This window comes from Trachypithecus francoisi, unplaced genomic scaffold (genome assembly GCF_009764315.1).
Source record: "Trachypithecus francoisi isolate TF-2019V2 unplaced genomic scaffold, Tfra_2.0 Lachesis_group15, whole genome shotgun sequence".
Lineage (NCBI taxonomy): Eukaryota > Metazoa > Chordata > Mammalia > Primates > Cercopithecidae > Trachypithecus > Trachypithecus francoisi.
Genome location: NW_022681460.1, coordinates 103,685,949 through 103,698,851, shown reverse-complemented (window position 1 = coordinate 103,698,851; position 12,903 = coordinate 103,685,949). Strand labels below are relative to the sequence as shown.

At 49.3% G+C, this 12,903-nt stretch overlaps 1 non-coding gene across 1 annotated transcript; it reads left to right on the top strand.

The window, feature by feature from the left end:
- Nucleotides 1–3,964: 3,964 nt before the first annotated feature.
- Nucleotides 3,965–4,069, top strand: LOC117098193. Its single transcript, XR_004443245.1, has one exon. It is a non-coding gene; the product is annotated as a small nucleolar RNA U13 (small nucleolar RNA).
- Nucleotides 4,070–12,903: the final 8,834 nt, after the last annotated feature.

Here is a 12,903-nt window from a genome sequence, read left to right as displayed (position 1 = left end):
CCAGCTACTAGAGACTGAGGCAAGAGGATTGCTTGAATATGGGAGGTCGAGGCTGCAGTGAGCCATGATCATGCCACTGCACTCCAGCCTGGGTGACCGAGCTAGACCCTGTCCCCCCATCCAAAACAAAAAACAACAACAACAAAGAAAACCCCCACCTTACCCCGATACCTTTCCAGTTATTTATTTATTTATTTATTTATTTAATGCCCTCTGTGCTGGGCACTGTTTTAAACACCATGAACAATACAAAGATCCCTGCCCTCGTGGAGTTATGTTCTAGCGCATGAGATGAGCAAAACAATAAGAATGATAGATGGATAAATGATACTGTACATTGAAAGGAAAACAAAAAGTAGGGCACAGTGAGAACCGTTGGGCCTTATGGAGGTAACTGGGACAAGTGGCAATTCAGGGTACTCAGGGCAGGCCTTGTTGAGAAGGTGACATTTAAGCAGATCCTGAAGGCAGTGAGGGAGTTAGTCATGAGGAAATCAGGGAAGAGTGCACCAGACAAGGGGAACATCACATGCAAAGGCCCTGGGGTGGGGAGGTACAGCCCTTCTGCTGTGCCCAGGAAACAGCAAGGCCAGCATGGCTGGAGCAGAGAGAGGTGGGGGCTGGTAGGAGATGAAGTCACAGAGGTGGGAGGGGGGCACCACATTATAGGTGGCCTTGTCAGCCTCCCTAAGGATTCAACTTTTACACCAAATGAAATGGGGAACACAAGAGCGACACTCTTTGTCTTAAGGACCCCTCTGCTCCTGTGCTGAGAAGAATAGAGGGGCAGAGGTGGAGGCAGGGAGGCTGTGGCTGTCACACAGGCACAAGGCCGGGTGGTAGAGGAGGATGGTGAGGAGTGGTCGGAATCTGGCTGTGTGTTAAAGATGGGGCCAGCAGGACTCAGCAGCAGCCTGGATGAGGGGAGCGATAGGGACAGAAGAGTTAAGGCTGGTTCCGAGACTTTGGGCTCAAGTACCTAGGAGGATAGCATTGCCACCAACTCCAGTGGGTGAAGAAGCCTTGGGAGGAGGGTCCAGAATTCAGACATCTCAGTAGAGGTGTCCAGTAAGTCGGCAGCTGAATATCTGAGTGTGACAGTTACCCTGGAAGTGATATATATGGGCATTGTCAGGGTTTACAATCAGGAGACTGGCCAGGATCACTGATTTAGTTTTTTGCTGCTGCTATAACAAAGTACCATAAACTTCGTAACTTAAAACAACATGAGTTCATTATGGGTTTTTTGTTTGTTTGTTTTTTGTTTTTTTGAGATGGAGTCTCTCTCTGTCACCCAGGCTGGAGTGCAGTGGCCAGATCTCGTCTCACTGCAAGCTCCACCTCCCGAGTTCATGCCATTCTCCTGCCTCAGCCTCCTGAGTAGCTGGGACTACAGATGCCCGCCACCTCGCCCGGCTATGTTTTTTGTATTTTTTTTAGTAGAGGCGGGGTTTCGCCGTGTTAGCCAGGATGGTCTCGATCTCCTGACCTCGTGATCTGCCCGTCTCGGCCTCCCAAAGTGCTGGGATTACAGGCTTGAGCCACCGTGCCTGGCCCATTATGGGTTTTTCCGCCCCCCCCCCCCCCCCCCCGTCACCCAGGCTGGAGTACAGTGGCATGATCACGGTTAATTGCAGCCTTTACTTCCTAGGCTCAAGCGATCCTCCCTCTTCAGCCTCCTTGAGTAGCTGGAATGGAAGCCTGGCTCCGTGCCCAGCTACTTTTTTTCTTATTTTATGTAGAGATAGGTCTCCCTGTGTTGCCCAGGTTGGTCTCGAATTCCTAGGCTCAAGCGATCCTCCCACCTCAGCCTCCAAAACTGCTGGGATTACTGGCATGAGCTGCTATGCCCATCATATTATCTTGTAGTTCTGCTGGTCAGAATTTCAAAATGGTCTTAAGGGGCTAAAATCAAAGTACCAGCAGGATGGCATTCCTTTCCAGAGCCTCTGGGGGAGAATCCGCTCTCCACCTTTTGTTTTTCCTCATCTTTCTAAAGGCCTCCTGCATTCCTTGGCTCATGGCCCCTTCCCTTGTCTTCAAAGCCAGCAGCATAGCCTCTTCCAGTCTCTCTCTGAGTCTGGCTCTCCTGCTCTGTCTTTCCCTTATGAGGTCTCTTGTGATTGCACTGGACCTACCCACGTAATTCAGGACAATCTCCCCATCTCAAGGTCCTTCATTTAATCATATCTGGATAGTCCCTTTTGCTATGTAAGGCAGCGTATTGACAGGTTCCAAGGATTCACACATGAGCATCTTTGGGGCCATTATTTTGCCTACCTCAAGCACCAAGAGGGTGATGGAGAGGAAAAGAGTGCCCAGGACCAAGCATGAATAAGTCAGGAGCTGGCTGGGTGCAGTGGCTCTTGCCTGTAATCTCAGCACCTTGGGAAGCTGATGTGGGCGGATCACCTGAGGTCAGGAGTTCAAGACCAGCCTGATGAACATGGCGAAACCCCGTCTCCACTAAAAACCAGAAATTAGCCAGGCACGGTGGTGCACACCTGTAGTCCCAGCCACTCAGGAGGCTGAGGCATGAGAATCGCTTGAACCCAGGAGGCAGAAGTTGCAGTGAGCTGAAATCATGCACTGAACTCCAGCCTGGATGACAGAATGAAACTCCATCTCAAAAAAAAAAAAAAATCAAGAACTCAAGAGTTTGAGACCAGCCTGGCCAACATGGCAAGACCCCATCTGTACAGAAAATACAAAAATTAACCAGGTGTGGTGGTGCACAGCTGTAGTCCCAGCTACTCAGGAATCTGAGTCAGGAGAATCACTTGAGCCCAGGAGGTTGAGGCTGCAGTGAGCTGAGGTCATGCCACTGCACTCCATCCTGGGTTGACAGAGCAAGACTCTGTATCAAAAAAAAAAGTCAGGAGCTAAGGAGGAGCAGCTAGGGAGGTAGGAGGAACCAAGAGACCTGGGTCCAGGAAGCCTGGTGGATAAAGGGCACTGGGGAGGGGGTAAGCAGCAGCTGTGTCAGTCACATCAGAGGTTGACTCAGAGGTCACCGATGGACATGGCAATGTTGCAGTCACTGGCAACCTTCAGAAGAATGGTTTGTGTGTAGCAGTGGGGGCCAGGCAAGCCTGGTGGGAGTGGGATTTATTTATTTAATAATAATAATAATTATTATTATTATTATTATTATTTTTTGAGACAGAGTCTCGCTCTGTCGCCCAGGCTGGAGTGCCATGGCACAATCTCAGCTTACTACAAGCTCCACCTCCCGGGTTCACGCCATTCTCCTGCCTCAGCCTCGCTAGTAGCTGGGACTACAGGCACCCGCCACCACACCCACCTAATTTTTTGTATTTTTAGTAGAGACAGGGTTTAACTGTGTTAGCCAGGATGGTCTCGATCTCCTGACCTTGTGATCTGCCCACCCCGGCCTCCCAAAGTGCTGGGATTACAGGCGTGAGCTACCGCGCCTGGCCTATTATTATTTTTTGAGATGGAGTCTCGCTCTTTCACCTAGGCTGGAGTGCAGTGGCGCAATCTTGGCTCACTGCAACCTCCACCTCCCAGGTTCAAGTGATTCTCCTGCCCCAGCCTCCAGAGTGGCTGGAACTACTGGTGCCCGCCACCACGCCTGGCTAATTTTTTTTTTTTTAGCAGAGATGGGGTTTCACCATGTTGGCCAGGCTGGTCTCCAACTCCTAATCTCAGTGATTCACCTGCTTTGGCCTCCCAAAGTGCTAGGATTACAGGCGTGAGCCACCACACCCAACCTGGGGGTGGGATTTAGAAGGAACACAAGAACACGAGTTGGAGAGAGCCAGGACTGGCAGCTCTTTTAAGGACTTTCACTGCCAAAGAGAACAGAAAAATGGGAATGGGGCTGGCAGCATTAAGTGGGCTGGGAGAAGGTTTGGTTTAGTTGGAGTTTGGTTTCCAGTGGGACAGCAGAGCAGGATTGTTTGCTGGTGGGAATGTGCAACAACAGAGAATGACAGATGAGGTGCTTCTGTGGCTCCCAAGCACGATGGTTGGGTGTTCACGAGGGTGTCATGAGATGTACCTCCCTCAAACCTTGTTACAAGGTTGGCATGTTACCCATCTGATGTGAAGAAAAAAAGAAAAAAGAAAAATAGATAAGACTGAGGAGGGAGTAGTTTGGTAAATAAATGGATCACACCACACTTCTGCAGCTTACTTTTGCTCACCTGACCACATATCTCAGCAACATCTCCATGGGCAGTATTGCTCCAAGCAGTTCTGCTTGCATAAATCTATCCTGTCGATCAGGGTCAGCAAATAGAAAGATAATGCAAGCCAGCCGGGTGAGGTGGCTCATGCCTGTGATCCCAGGGCTGTGGAAGGCCAGGGCAGGAGGATTGCTTGAGGCTAGAAATTTGAGACCAGCCTGGGCAAAATAGTGAGACCCCATTTTTACCCTCCTCCGCTCACCAAAAAAAGCCAGGTGTGGTGTTACTCTCCTGCAGTCCCAGCTACTTGGGAGGCTGAGGTGGAAGGATCACTTCAGCCTAGGAGGTCGAGGCTGCAATGAATTATAATTGCACCACTGCACTCCATCCTGGGCAACAGAGAGACTCTATCTTAAGAAAGAAGGAGAAAGAGTAGAGAAAGAAAGAAATATAATGCAAGGCACAAATGTGGGCTCTATGTCATTTAAATTTTTCCAGTAACCACCTTTTGAAAAAGATTTTTTAGGCAGGGTACAGTGGCTCATGCCTGTAATCCCAGCACTGTGGGAAGCCGAGGTGGGTGGATCACCTAAGGTCGGGAGTTTGAGACCAGCCTGGCCAACATGGTGAAACCCCTGTCTCTATGCAAAATATAAAAACTTAGTTGGGTGTGATAGTGGGCACCTGTAATCCCAGCTACTCAGGAGGCTGAGGCAGGAGAATAGCTTGAACGCAGGAGGCGGAGGTTGCAGTGAGCCGAGATCGTGCCACTGCACTCCAGCCTGGGCAACAAGAGCAAAACTCTGTCAAAAAAAAAAAAAGATTTTTAAAAAAAGTGTGGTGTTTTAATATTTTGTTTAACTCAGTATATCTGAAATATCATCACTTCAAGTTGTCAATATAGAATGATTGAGATACTTTACATACTTTCGTTCACACCTAGTCTTCCAAATCCAGGGTGCATTTCATCCTTATAGTGCATCTCAATTCAAACAAGCCACCTTTTAAGTCAGTGGCCACATGTGACTCGAGGCGCTATTGTGGTCAGCACAGCCCCAAAAAAATCACATAGCTTTGGGAGGGCAAGGCGGGCAGATCACAAGGTCAGGAGTTCAAGACCATCCTGGCCAATATGGTGAAACCCCGTCTGTACTCAAAATACAAAAATGAGCCAGTTGTGGTGGTGTCCACCTGTAGTCCCAGCTACTCAGCGGCTGAGGCAGGAGAATCACTCGAACCAGGGAGGTGGAGGTTACAGTGAGCTGAGATTGCGCCACTGCACTCCAGCCTGGGTGACAGAGCGAGAGTCCGTCTCAAAAAAAAAAAAAGGAAAAGAAAAGGAACTCACATGGAGAAGCAGAGGCTACATATGAGACAGATGATCGCAGCACTGCTGTGACCACAAAGCTACAGCCAGCCACGCTGTAACCTGGCATGGCGTGGACCTATTCATTGGGGCTTTTTGCTTTTAAAAACATTAAAAGGAAACATTCGTTTTGGTTTAATTCGTTTATTTAAATGATTTTTTTTGTTTTTGTTTTTTGAGACAGGGTCTTACTCTGCCGCTCAGGTTGGAGTGCAGTGGTGCAATCTCAGCTCACTGCAACCTCTGCCTCTGGGTTCAAGCATTCCTCCCACTGGGACTACAGGCGTGCCACACCACACCCAGCTAATTTTGTTTATTTTTTGTAGAGATAGGGTTTCATCATGTTGCCTAGACTGGTCTCGAACTCCTGGGCTCCAACGATCCACCCACCTCAACCTCCCAAAGTGCTAGGATGACAAGTGTGAGCCACTGCACCCAGCCTGAATCATTTTTTAAAGAGCATGTGTCCATTAAAAATTATTTTAATGGCCGGGCGCGGTGGCTCACGCTTGTGATCCCAGCACTTTGGGAGGCCGAGACAGGTGGATCATGAGGTCAGGACATCGAGACTATCCTGGCTAACACGGTGAAACCCCGTCTCTACTAAAAATACAAATAATTAGCTGGGCATGTTGGCAGGCGCCTGTAGTTCAAGCTACTCGGGAGGCTGAGTCAGAATGCCATGAACCCGGGAGGCGGAGCTTGCAGTGAGCCAAGATTGCACCACTGCACTCCAGCCTGGCGAAAGTCTCAAAAAAAAAACAAAAACAAAAACAAAAATTTATTTTAATGAAGCTTCTCAGGTATTCAAAGTATCTCATCTCCAATCCCTGGCTTAAATTAGAAAACATTCGCGGCAGATTGATTTGAAGCCTTCATTTACCCCTTCCGTCTGTCATTCCTATCCCTCCTCTCCCTGGACACTGGTGTTGATCCATTCCAAGTCCATCTTTACATGTGTAAGTATGTGTCCCCAAACGATCAGAATACCGTTTTGAGGTGTTGAAAGCTTTGTGTCCCCGAGCAGGGAGAACAGTTTTGGGGTGTTGAAATCTTGGTCTGGCATCACACTCTACGTCTAGCATAATAACTTGCTTTGTTGCTGAGGGGTACATTGTAGACATGTGGATGAAGAGAGGGACCTTGAGCTTCTATGTGCCTTGTTACATAGTAGTAAGTTGTATGTTATGTTACATAGTAATCCTTATGCGCCTACCTTGTAACTGTCTTAATTACCTCGTTTTTTGTGGGTTTTATTGAGACAGCCTCTCACTCTGTCGCCCAGGCTGGAGTGCAGTGGCACAGTCTCGACTCACTGAAACCTCCAACTCCCAGGCTCAAGCGATTCTCATGCCTCAGCCTCCCAAGTTGCTGGGACTACAGACATGCACCACCACGCCTGGCTAATTTTTGGATTTTTAGTAGAGACGGGGTTTTGCCATGTTGGCCAGGCTGGTCTCAAACTCCTGACCTCAAGCGATCCACCCACATCAGCTTCTCAAAGTGCTGGGATTACAGATTTGAGCCACCGCGCCTGGCCTTCATACCCTCTTGGTGGACACTTGGGCTGTTTCCAATTTTCTGCCATTATAAACAGTGTTGCTGTGGCTAGAATTTCTCTGGAATATATTTAGTGGTCTAGCAGTTCTCAAATTTTAGCATGCACCAGAATCACCTGGAGGGCCGGTAAAGACAGAAGGTTCCATCTAGACTCCCACATTGCACTTATGCGATTACTTTTTTTCTGTTTTTTTTTTTTCTCTTAAAAATTAAAAAACAAAAAATAGAAACAGGTTCTCACCATGTTGCCCAGGCTGGTCTCAAACTCCTGGGCTCAAGCGATCCTTCCACCTCAGCCTCCCAAAGTGCTGGGATTATAGGCGTGGGCCACCATGACCAGCCCTATTCCTTTTTCAATTAATAATAACAACTAGCAAACCTGGAAAAGACCCCACATGGCCAGAGGTGTTCAGGTGAGGAGTCAGGGGAAGGGCTATGAGACAGAGTCAGCATCTTGACCTAGCCTTGCTTGGGCCCTGCAAGGATCTTTGGGACCTCTGGGCCCCTCTCACCTCCAGACAGGGCAGCTCCTCCCCACACCCAGCTGGGTGGAGTGGGTGACCTGTCTATACTGCTGGCCCTGTGGGCCCTGTAATTAGAGAGATTAACTGGAGTTCAGCATCGGTATGACCTAGGAGAGTCCCTATAAAGAGTCTCAGGCTTCCCCTCTGTGGAGGAGTCTGGGGTGGGGGTGAGAGGCTCTGAGGGGCTGCGCTCAGAACCTGGGTTTTTCACTTATTTGGCAAGTCTTAAATGTCCCAAGAATTCACCAGGACTTGTGCTGGTGCTGGGGGGACAGCAGAGAGCCTGACACTCCCAGGGGGCTCCTCATCAAAGGGACGCCTACAGTAAACAAAGAATTGCACAAATAAATATGGAAAATGAACTGTCACTTGAGGAGGTGTGGGCCTTGGAGTGGGGTTTTGAGGGGTGAATAGGAGTTCACAAACCCTCAGAGGAAGGGGAAGGACTACGTTATTCATAAAAATCTCACTGGAAATGAAAAACACTTTGGGGGTTCCACTGTCTCTTGTCAGACTGCCCAAATAACATTGCCAGGAGATTCCAGCAGGCCCACACAGCAAAGCGGTCACTCAGGGCCAAATAACTTCAAAAGGCAAAATGAGAAAAGCCTCTCTGAAAAGTAGTTTTACACTTAAAATCTATGTTTAACGTGGCCCATGGATGTGTTTTGAAGATTTGCTCTGATGTGGAGTGGGGCCCCCCCAAGCAGTTGTACCAGTCACACCTCTGAGCTCATAAAACAGCTCTGGCAGCCAGGCAGGAAAACCACGGGCAGCTTCTTAAAAAGTTAAACATTCATCTACGCTGAGACCCCGCAGTCCCACTCTCAGCTATTTACCCAAAGCAAAGAAAGCATGTGCCCATCAAGATCTGTGCACAGATATTCATAGGAGCTCTGCTCCTAATAATCCCAAACTGGGAAACGTCCCAAATATCCATCAACAATGAGAATAAGCCGAGCGCGGTGGCTCACACCTGTAATCCCAGCACTTTGGGAGGCTGAGGTGGGCGGATCTTGAGGTCAGGAGATCGAGACCATTCTGGCTAACACAGTGAAACCCCGTCTCTACTAAAAAAGACATAAAAATTAGCCGGGCATGGTGGTGGGCGCCTGTAGTCCCAGCTACTCAGGAGGTTGAGGCAGGAGAACGGTGTGAACCCAGGAGGTGGAGCTTGCAGTGAGCCGAGATCGCGCCACTGCACTCCAGCCTGGGCAACAGAGCGAGACTCCATCTCAAAAAAAAAAAAAAAAAACCAATGAGAATAGATAAACAAATTGAGGTGCCTCCATACAACGGGACACTGCTCCCCGAGAAAACATTGCAAATCATTGCACACGCCACGTCATGCACAGCTCTCCCACATCTTGTGTTGTGTGAAACAAACCAGACGAGAAAGGACACATGTCAAGTGATTGATTGGTTTATGTGAAGTTTAAGAACAGGCAAATCTCACTGCTATTTATAGACAGCACAGCAGTGGTTACCTCTGCTATCGGGGCAGGGGTTTGCTTGTGGACTGGAAAGGGGCCCCAGGGAATCTTCTGGAGGCTGAGGGTGCCCTTGATTCTGATTTGAGTAGTAACTATACAGGTATAAAAAATGATCAAGCTGGACACTTAAAGTCAACATAGTTTATGCATTTTCACGTGTAAACATTATCCCTGAAGAAAATAAAAATAGCCCCAGTGGCTCCCCTCTTTCCTGCAGACTCCCCCGACACCACCACCCCCTTGTTTGCCTTGCACCAATATGATAAGGCACTTGCTTGATGGGAAGAGAAACTCAGCCGCCAGCTGGGGTTCATTTGCACTTTCCCTGCCCGGTCTGCGGTCTGGCTCTGCAGCTAGCCGCTCTGATGGGGAGGAGGGCCCAAAGCCACTGCCTGCCGCCTGGGCAGCGGAGAGGGGCACGTGAGGTCATGGCAGAGGCACAGCCAGCTTCTTGCATGTGCCCTCCCCGGGGAATGGCTGCAGAGCCCAAGACTGCCACACCATGGGCACAGCCCTGGCCACAAACGGCCAGTTACCCAGTCAGCATGCTCTGCTTCTCAGCTGCAGCGCCACTGAGCGGACTCACTTCAGGCTGGGGCCTTGGTTTCCCCATCTGGAAAAGTGGTGAAGAGCCCCGTCTTTCCAGTGTAGCAGTTGAGGCATTTGCAGCACGTGTTTGTGCTCAGTGTATCGACATACAAGCCTCTCAAAAAGGATGCAGAAAACGTGGAGCCTTGTTTTAATAACATTAGAATAAAAAATAAAAGCCAGGTGAGGTGTTGGGCGCCTATAATCCCAGCTACTGATGAGGCTGAGGTGGGAGGATCACTAGAGCCCAGTTCAAGTCCAGCTTGGGCAGCACGATGAAACCTAATCTCTACACAAAATATAAAACATTGCTGAGTGTACTCCCCAGCTACTGGGGAAGCTGAGGTGGGAGTTTCGCTTGAGCCCAGGAGCTTGAGGCTGCAGTGAGCTACGATCACACAACTGCACTCTAGTCTGGGTTACAAAAAATAAAATAGGCCAGGCACAGCGGCTCACAGCTATAATCCCAGCCCTTTGTGAGGCTGAGGTGGGAGGATCTCTTAAGCTCAGGAGTTTGAGACCAGTCTGGGCAACACAGCAAGACCCCATCTCTACAAAAAATAAAAAAATTAAAAATAGCCAGGCATAGTAGCGTGTGTCTGCAGTCCCAGATTCTCAGGAGCTTGAGGTGGAAGGATCACTGGAGCCCAGGAGTTCAAGGCGGCAGTGAGCTGTGATTGTACCACTGCACTCCAGCCTGGGTGACAGAGAAAGACCCTCCCTTTAAAAAGCAAAGAAACAAACAAGCAAAAAGAGTGAAAGATAAACAAATAATTAAATTTAAAAGTAAAAGTAGAAGAGGAAACCCAAACTATTTCTGAATGTGTACATGTGAGAAGAGGGCAAAATGTAAAATACACACCAATTGTTTCACCATTGTTTTTCCCTGAAGGCTGGATTAAAGAAAGGGAGGGGATTAGCGCTGGAACACACCTCCCTTTGTCCTGGGTGTTGTGCTTCAGCGGGTGTGGATGGTAGCTTTGTGGTTAAAAAAAAATAAGAAATGAGAACAAAAAGTACTTTGAGAACTCTCTGTAGCTGTGACATCCCCAGACCCTGTGGTGAGAACCTCCAGGGACATCCGTGAACATGCATGTTCCCAGGCCCAGCCTCAGGGTGCATGTTTAAGAAATCGATGTACTTGTCTAATGATGCCGGACACTGTCCACATGCCTGTTCTCCGGGACAAGCCCTTGAGACAAGCATCATTATCCCCAGGTTAAACATGAGGAAACTGGCAGGGCGCGGTGGCTCACGCCTGTAATCCCAGCACTTTGGGAGGCCGAGGCGGGTGGATCACCTGAGGTCAGGAGTTCAAGATCAGCCTGGCCAACATGGTGAAACCTTGTCTCTAGTAAAAATACAAAGATTAGCCAGGCGTGGTGGCACGTGCCTCTAATTCCAGCTACTCAGGAAGCTGAGGCGGGAGAATCGCTTGAACTCAGAAGCCAGAGGTTGCAGTGAGCTGAGATCGTGCCACTGCACTCCAGCCTGGGCCACAGCATGACTGCCTCTCAAAAGAAAATAATAATAATAATAATAAATAACAAAAAATAATAAAGATGAGGAGACTGAGGCCAGCATGGCTTTGATTCTGGCGTGAGGGTCCACAGTCAGGAAGTATGGAATTTGTAACTCCTATCTCCAAAGGCTCCACTTTACAGGTGGACCAACTGAGGCTGAGGGAGATGACCAGACTTATCCAAGGTGAGGGCCAATGAGGGGCACTCAGGTCTGAGGTTCCCTTCATTTCCACCAGGGGAACCTGGTGAAAGGAAGGCATGGATTCACCCCCAGACATTTCTCTTGTGCCCCGAAACCTGATTTCCCTAAGACCCACTGCCTAGGAAGGCTGGGGCCAAGTTCAGCCTGGACAGCTGTTCCCCCTGCCCACCCCCGCCGCCCACCCCAGGCCAGCAGGCAGCCATTTATTGTTTTCTGCCACTGCTGGGTGTTCTGCTCTGACGAGGAGGCCCCAGGTAAACAGTAAGGCTGCCTGGACATGCACTGCTGGCTTGACCCTCCCCCGGTCCCCCAACCACAAATCCTGGACCCGTCCCTGAAACCTCCAAACACAAACCCCGGTTTTGCATCAAACGAGTCTGCGGAGGGAGGGAAAGGAAGCTGCCTGTGGAGTCAGGTGGAAGCTGGTCAGGTGTGTTTATGTCTCTGAGCCTCCGTTTCCTCATTTGGACATGGAGCTGGTAAGATCAGCCTTGTAGATTCTGTGTAAGGATTAGAAACATCACCAGAGTAGGGCCTGGCCCCTGTGCTGAGCTCACCCAGAGGGTGGTGGTTCTAGCAGGGGGTCTGGAGCCCAGTGCTTGGTTTAAGTCCCAGCACAGGACTTAACTTCCCTCTATTCACCCAGGTCACACTCAGAGGATATCTACTGAGCACCTATGGTATACCAGGCACTGTGCAGGGGTGCTGTTAGCCTCAGTTTCCCCATCTGTCCAATGGCAACTCTCACGGCCCCTTGCCTAATAGGGTTATTGGGAGGATTAAATCCCTTAGCAGTGCGTGTCACAGCAAGCAACTGAGTTTGCTGTTTTGGGGGCAGTGCCCCTCACGGGATGATGGTGACTTGATGACAAGTAGGGCAGAGAGAGCAGGCTGGGCCAGGACTGCTTTCCAAGTCGGGCCTCTCTGTTCCCTTGCTGGCCTGGATTTTGAAATGCCTTGCTCAGGCTGGCCAAGCGTTCTTGGTCCTCAGCATCCGTCTCTCTCCTGGTGGCCTGTCCAGGGATGCATGGTGCTTTCCGTGGACACCTCCTTCCGTAAAAAAGAGAAAATGAAATTATACTTATGACCACGTTGGTATAATGAAAAAAGTAATGCAGGATGGATTTGCTATTACATTGTCATCATGATCCCATTTGTTCTCCTCTTTTCTTTTAAAAGAACTTTAAATGAAAACATTTCTGTAGGCCCCTGAAGTGTCAGCTCCAGGAGCTGTGCCTGCTGAGCCCGGAAGGGGTCCACCCTGGTTGGGCTTTGTCAGATCGTAAATCCCCCCATTACCTCTTCTTAGCAGGTCATCCTTGGCCCAGTGTGGTGGCTCATGCTTGTAATCCCAGCACTTTGAGAGGCCGAGACGGGAGGATCACTTGAGCCCAGTAGTTCAAGACCAGCCTGGGCAATGTAGTGAGACCCCATCTCTTATTTTAAAAACAAACAAAAAACAAGTTAAGGTGATGTGCAGGTGTGTTTAAAAAATA